This window comes from Pholcus phalangioides, unplaced genomic scaffold (genome assembly GCF_987345545.1).
Source record: "Pholcus phalangioides strain wild (caught in Gottingen) unplaced genomic scaffold, Ppha-v1.0 ptg000015l_1, whole genome shotgun sequence".
NCBI lineage: Eukaryota > Metazoa > Arthropoda > Arachnida > Araneae > Pholcidae > Pholcus > Pholcus phalangioides.
Genome location: NW_028301608.1, coordinates 97,402,071 through 97,409,664, shown reverse-complemented (window position 1 = coordinate 97,409,664; position 7,594 = coordinate 97,402,071). Strand labels below are relative to the sequence as shown.

General features: G+C 35.3%; 1 long non-coding RNA gene across 1 annotated transcript; it reads left to right on the top strand.

Annotated features, from left to right (window-relative positions):
• The first annotated feature begins 4,524 nt into the window (after positions 1-4,524).
• On the top strand, positions 4,525-6,644 carry LOC149077134 (uncharacterized). The gene is made up of 3 exons (XR_016193987.1): positions 4,525-4,573; positions 4,992-5,047; positions 6,408-6,644. It is a non-coding gene; the product is annotated as an uncharacterized LOC149077134 (long non-coding RNA).
• The last annotated feature ends 950 nt before the right edge of the window (positions 6,645-7,594 follow it).

Sequence of the window (7,594 nt, the reverse complement as noted above, 5' to 3'; positions counted from 1 at the left end):
TCCATCAATGTACAATATAATATGTCAGTCCACTTGAAAATCTTAAATACCTCTCAAACCTAGCCATAGTATTTTTTTTTTATTTTTTGGGTATGACTTTCAAAAAACGTTTTTTTTCCTAATAAATATTCACAATTCGAGAAAAGAAACTAAAATAAAATATGCTGTGAAATTATATAAACTATTTATTTTGGAGATCCTGCCATCTATCATAAAAATTAAAAACCAAAGTCCGAGAAATTGATGATAATCAAAATGACAATTTGTTTCTGTTGTGAGTCCATTTCTCTGATTGCTCACCGTCGAAAGACGTTTAAACTTCAACAGTAGACTGGTGAGATATCTCTCTTAACTTGATGCACTTTATTTTGGCAATCACGGAATATCTCGCATACTTAGTAAAACAATCTCATTTCGGCAATGATCAGCCCAGGTATTTTTGTTGTTGGCTTCATCTCCTTCAAGCATGTTTTCCATCGTCAATTGACTGCCAGTGGGCGGTGAGTCAGCTTTTAAATAAAAATAGCAAGGGACAATGTTTTTTTCCTCAAATGTGTTAATAATTTATAATAAATATGTGTAATTTATAATAAAAATAATGTGTTAATAATAATAATATAATAATGCACGTATTAATTTTTGGAGAAATTTCATTCCACATTTCGTCTATAAAGCATTAGACAAATATATATGACATAGATATATATGATAAAATATGTATGATATTTGATAGACAGATTTTCGTCCATTACCACAACAAGATATAGCAAAACATCATAGTAAAATTTCGTAATGATGCAATGAATAGGTTTTTTAGAAAAATCATATTTCAAACTCAAGTGAAATGCCAAAAATAGCATTCTTCGTTAAACGCGTTTAAATATTTTTCGCAGATTACTTTCATGTAAAAACGCAGCACTAAAGGTGGACGTCACTTTGGCTGTGTGCGTCATATGAGCATAACAAGGCCTGTTTTGGAATCATAAAAAATAGGGCTTTCATAAAAATTAAAAAAATAAAAATCGAAATTTTCTTCCAAAATGACGTTTTCAACGTAATCGTATACCTAAAGGACATTTTTTTTAAATCACATCGTTTCGATAATAATTCGACTATAAAATTAACAAATTGAAATCGAAAAAAAAATGATAAAAAATGATAAAATGATGGAAAATGATAAATGAAAAAAATTATAAATCATTATATCAAGTTTTACAAAAAAAAAAAGAGGAATTTACTAATCGTCCGATTTTTTATACACATGTATAAAAAAATGACAACTTTTGCATATTGTTTTCCAATGTAGTATATTTGCGTACTTTATTTTTTCTGAATGTTTTATAAATACAGTAATTATAAATTATGAATTCAATATATCTTGAATGTTTATCTTTTCTCATTTTATCTGTAGATAAAGACACAAAACAAAAAATCATGAGGCCTCTTTCATTATGCACTATTGTCGTCATAACTGGGAAATACATGAATATATAATTTCATATGAAATTCGCAGATGATGTGTTTTTACTATGATGTTTCATTATGTGTTTCTATTCTGCGTGACATTGCTTATAAATTGTTTCTTTTTTACTTGGTTATGAATATAACTGATAGTGATAATAACTAATAAGAACTGATTTTATACAGCACGTATTAACCGAGTTCGACTGTGTATATGTTTTAGTTATTCGCTCCATAAATTTACAATCAATGTAAAATTGATAGAATTTTATTTTTGCTTTCCACAATTAAGGGTTCTCCTTACCATGTTAAACATTATAACAAAACTTTCTTATGTAGAAATATTATTAAAAATATTATTTATATATACATATACTGATTCATTTATTGATTTAATTTGAATTTTTACCGCATATATTTGATTGTGTATGCTATCGTATGCCAGTACAAATTTTCATATATTTCCAATACTCAATTTTTTGAAAATTTAAAAAAAAACCCCGCATTAGCAACAGCTTGCGCGCATGATAAAATAACATGACATAAATGAAATTTAAAATTCAAATCTTAATTCTGAACAAGATTGAGTCGATAAAATCTCAATTTTTTTAATCATTTTATGAACTGAACAGTTTTCTTTATCTTGAATCAATTTTTATTCAATTTCATTGATGTCATGTTATTTTATCATGAGCGCTAGTACTGTTTTTTTAAGGAGATTATTTTTTTTAATTTTTAAAAAATTTAGTATCGGAGTTATGTAAAATCTTGTTCTGCCATAGGATAGCATACACAATCAAAGATATGAGACGTTGAATTTTAAACTGATCTTACTACCCGATATGCACCCATCACATCAGACTGTAGCTTTAAGAATGCGTACTTTCAGAAACCAAAGGCAATACCTATAGTACGACAGATACGGAAACTGGCTGAGTGAGAAGATATCGATGTTTCAGGAATAGAAAATTCATCTCTGAAAATCAGCACTTATTCGATCAAGTTGAATTGAATTTGCATGAAAATATTCATGTAATAGAACGTTTTATAAGTGAGATGTTTTAATTATTTGAAACAATTTTTGTAGGGCTTTAATTTTTGGGAACGAAGTGGAAAAAGTAATTTCACATTTAGGACGCGCTATTCAAATTTTTTGGCGCCAATATGCTCAAGAAAAACCTCTTAGAAGATAGAAATGCAAATTATAACCATGCTGTAAGTTTCGGCTTTCCAACTTGAGCATTTCTGAACTGTGTTCGTTAATTTCTGGAATGTTTTAATTCGTTGAAACTAATGTGTATAGCCTGGGGGAGGATCATCAAGGTTTTCTTTGAATATTTTTCTTACAATAGAAATCAAGTTCGATATCCATTTAGTAAGTTCAAAGAAATTCTGCTAAAGGGTTAAGAGGCCCGCACGAGTATATGAGAAATGAGGGTTATGTTGACCGCATCGCTGAAGCACCAGAGCTGAGCCTACTACGAGTCTGACGTAATTTATGTAAAAATTGCTATGCGAGATCATAAGAGCCCCTTCGCGGTTGCTGCTTAAGTGGGGCCGTGTTATGCAGGGTCGGGACGAAGCCTAATATGTCTCTTTCAAGGAGGGAGGCATTGGTCTGGACCCGTCTCCCATTTTAAAAGCTGACAGGTTTCTGTCTTTGGGGGAGGGAGGGAGGGGGGGGTTTGAATGCGGATCCTCGCGATGCGAGTCCGTCACTATGACCACTCGAGCACCACAGCGGCGGTTCGAATGATTTGGGAAGTATTTTGGAAGAATGAACGAAGCGTGTAGGACGCATGGGTGAAGTCAGGGTCAGAACTAGGGCGGGATTGCCCCAGGCGACAAATTTTGGGGGCGCCAATTTTAGGTAGGAACAAAGAACACCGTTATAAAATTAAAGAATTTTAAAGTTGCGGGGGCAGCAAAAATTCTACTTACGGCCCTGGGTGAAGTATCTTACTACATCAAACACAACTCTAGCCATATCGCTATAATACAATTTACTGAAATGGAGTGGAAATGAAGGGGGCTGTCTATCTATGAACGCCTCAAGCTCGTTAGGGGAAAATATCTTATCTATATCCTCCCTCGGGTTTGAACCTGGGACTGTGACAGCAACAGGCGGCAGACAAGCATCTTACCACCACGCAACTCGGGGGCTTGGGTGAAGTAGTACAACGGACAAAGTGTTTTCGAGGTACTAATTGAAGCAGCGAGAAGTATTAACTAAGTATCTTGGACGTGCGGACATGGGTCTTCGGCCCCTGGACCCGAGACAATTTTCATATTTTTTTTTTTCGCGCTATAAATTCATTACAGACGGGGGAGGGGCGTGAAGAGTCAGGCCGGAGGGCGGAAAATATCTCACCCCTAGGAGCCCTGCTACAGGAGTTCGGAAGGGGCATGCGTATAAATGAGTTATTTATGAGGTATTGACGAATTCTATGAGGGAATATCAACGAAGTCTGATATTCTAGGGTGTAGGGATGAAGTATCTGTAATGTAGGGATGAAGTACCTCAGAGGTACTGAAGAAGTATCTGAGACATCATGTGTGCCGTTTCTAATATAGAAGTGGAAGAGCACCAAAATTTGTCCTTTATGTGCTCATGTTTGCCCTTAAATGCAAAATTAATTACTCTATTCACAATGTGATAGCCTACCTGAATATTGTACTTACTTATTGGTTATAGTCAAATTGTATAGCATTCACATTGACTCTCTTGCTTTTTTTGTTGGCTCTATGGTGTACGCACTCACAAACTGTCCCAAAAAAATCTGGGAAAAAAAATTATTTTACTATTTTTTGTTACTTCAACTTCGACACGTCATTGAGCAGTTCAAATATTCCAATTAAACAAATGGCTGGAAATTCCACGGTTTCGATCAATCAGAATCGACGCCAAACATCTGTCAATGATCAAATTGTGTAGAAAAAAACAAGCGCAAAAACGCGCATATGGTATTATTTGTTTAATTTGCAAAAACTACGGGAATTCCCAATTCGTCATCATATTATCAGCTTTAATTCAGCTCTACTATAAAAATCCATGGATGAGACGTGAATCCAGTAGATATTCCGAAAACCGGAACAAGAAACGCACCCTCAGGTGAGCAAAATACGTTTTATGCAAAATTTTCATAAATTTCAAAATACAAATACTCTTTTAACGGTCATCTCAGAGATGCGGTCAGCCCTCTTCTCTTTTACAGCCAACTAATAATTTCCTTTTACAGTCCACGCTGCTTAATGTGATCACATCGGGACTCGGGGGTTCCCGATGACAATAACCTAATAATAACCACATCCACCGGTGTTTTTTGTCACACTGGTGTTCTCAAAAGAGGGTTTTTAATGCATTATATACATGATAATAATACCGCAATGTTATAAAAATATTAACGAGATCTCTGAGGATCTTTAATTTTATGTTTTTTTATGCGCAATCTTCACGGAAACTCTTTCGAACAATATATTCTTGTAAAAAAAAATACAAAGATTAAATTTCCTTCCGTAATTTCTTGCAGAGAGATGATGAAACCTATTATGTGGACGTCTTATTGCGTCGTGTTGCTCGTTTTTTGTGAGTATTGGTTCTTCATATCATGATTATATGACACTAATGCATCTAGATTTCAGCTAATGTTTATCGCTATGTGAATCACGTCGAGAAAACCACAATATTAGAAGCAGAAAAAAAAACGAGCGTGAAAGTTTTTTCTGATTCTGTTAACTCTCGATTATCCAACATACTCGGTTATCCGACATGATTCCTTCTACTACACTGGTGGGCAAAAAAGTGAAAGATAATTTACCAAATTTTCTGAAAGGGTACTGAAAGAGAAAGCCTATGACATTTATTTGTCTTATTACAGTGTTTTGTACACGATACGATCAATGAAATTTCAAAAAAATGCACACAACAGATTTGTGTGTAACATATAAGCATATTATATTGCTTTTCCGCTTTTTCGAGGCTTAGTTCGTCCTGGACTGGAGTATGCTGTAAGGTTTTGGAGACCATACCTACAGAGGGACATAGACTTGGTTGAAGGGGTGCAGAGAAGAGCTACGCCTTATTGGCACACAGGGCTTGAATTATGAAGAGAGACTTCATTTTTTGAATATGTTTACATTGGATGAACGCAGGTGCCCAGGAGATATGATCGAAGTGTTCAAAATTTTCAATGGGATGGATAGGATGGACCATGAACTTTTAGTACACCGCCAATTGACTGCTTTTACAAGAGGACACCAGTATCGATTGGTGAGGGACAATTCTAGGTTGTAGTGTAGCAGGGAATTTTTCTCTAATAGGGTTGTTAATAAATGGAATAGCTTACCCCCGGAGGTAGTAAATTGTAACACAATTGACACGTTCAAAAAAAAATACGATAAACATGTTGGGGTAAATCGAGAAGCTATCCATTCTTAGACTAAGACAACCATAAGTATTCTTTATGGGCATTGTATAATATTTTATCATGTGTATATATTGTTTATAATTTGTGTTAATTGCATTTTTAATTGGGTTGCTGTATTTTTGAAATATATGACAACCATATTTTTATGGGCATCTTTTTATCAGCCACCTCGTTGGGCATTTTGCCTGTTGTGGCGTTGTATTTGTATTTGTATTTGTACTATACAATCCTTGTAATTTCGGTTCGTAACCTGCATCATCATCACTAGCTGAATGTACTGTGAAAATAACAAAACATTTCATTCATAGAATTGTGTTTCGAATATTACATTAATTTTGAAAATTAAACACTTGAAATAAATCAATAGTTAATTAGTATTTTTAATAATATTTCTACTGAATCACATCTTTCACCATGTTAAAGGGTACGTGACAACCCCCCCCCCCTTAAATTCACCAACATTATTGAAAAATATTGACGTTTTCTATAAACTAATTGAATCTCTTCCATCCGATTCAGTCTTAGTGACACCGATGAAATCGCAAACTACAACCATGGAACAACTGGCTACTGATGCAACTATGACAGAAGACGCAACTGATATTTCTGATCCTGCGACTACAGATGGCGACGTGGTATATGACTTTAAAGTATGCCCCTTCAACCCTCGTCTGTGTAATTTCATATGCAGACGTAGGGGAAGAAACGGAGGTAGATGTGGTGGATTCCAAAGGCGCGTCTGCATATGCTTTTAAATGTTTTGGGATGCATCAGCTCTAAAATGCATTTTTTCGGTAAGAAAATATCGAATAAAAATATATTTCTCTCAATAAAATGTATTTGAATGATTTCTTGGTGATTCAGTTAATGAACTACTTAAAGAAATAACTTCGATACCCCCCCCCCCCCACATCATGGGTCGCAACTGATACTTGGGCTTCAGAGGTTTCTAACTGGGTTGTACAATGCAACTTAAAATGCGGTTAGAAATTCATTTGTTGCGCTACTGGTTTCAGAGGCGTCCTCACGATTTTCTGTGGACCAGAACACTAGTGTTCCGGGAAACCCTGTGGTTCTGTGAAAGTTTTCCCGTGGTTCTGCATGGTCAAACGCCATGGAATCCTTGAATTTCTGCCTGCAAGACCACACTCGGCGATGGGGGGTAAAAAGGATCATGGGAAGGGGGCACGAAACCACAGAAACCCGAATGGGTGTAAATCTTTTTTTATTCTTCGTAGGATGGGAAAAAAAAGGTATTGCACCAATATTGCATATGTAAACGGGGTTTCAGTGGTTCAAAATGGGTTCAACGTCTTTCGGTTACGTAAAAGATAAACATGGCAAAAATGTAACAGTGAAATAAGAAATTATCTGAGTAATTTCTCACGTAACTAAAAGTTAAATTGGAAAAAAATATTGAAAATAATTATATTTCATTGCACAAGCAATGTTACCAATTACCGGGTTTCGGGGCAGAGCGAAAAATAGCAAGAAACCGGGACATCTGGCCACCCTAGTCCGGAGCAGCCAATTTGGGGAATGATTAGTCAAGAAAACTAGACTAGAATGGGTGAATGAACGGCACCAAAACAATTTTTATGGTTCACACCCCACAAAACGCTGAATCCGCATCCAAAAGGCAGGGTGGGGGAGAGGCAAAGCCCTCACAGGAGAGAGCTGTGGAAAAATTGACGTGATGAAAAAAT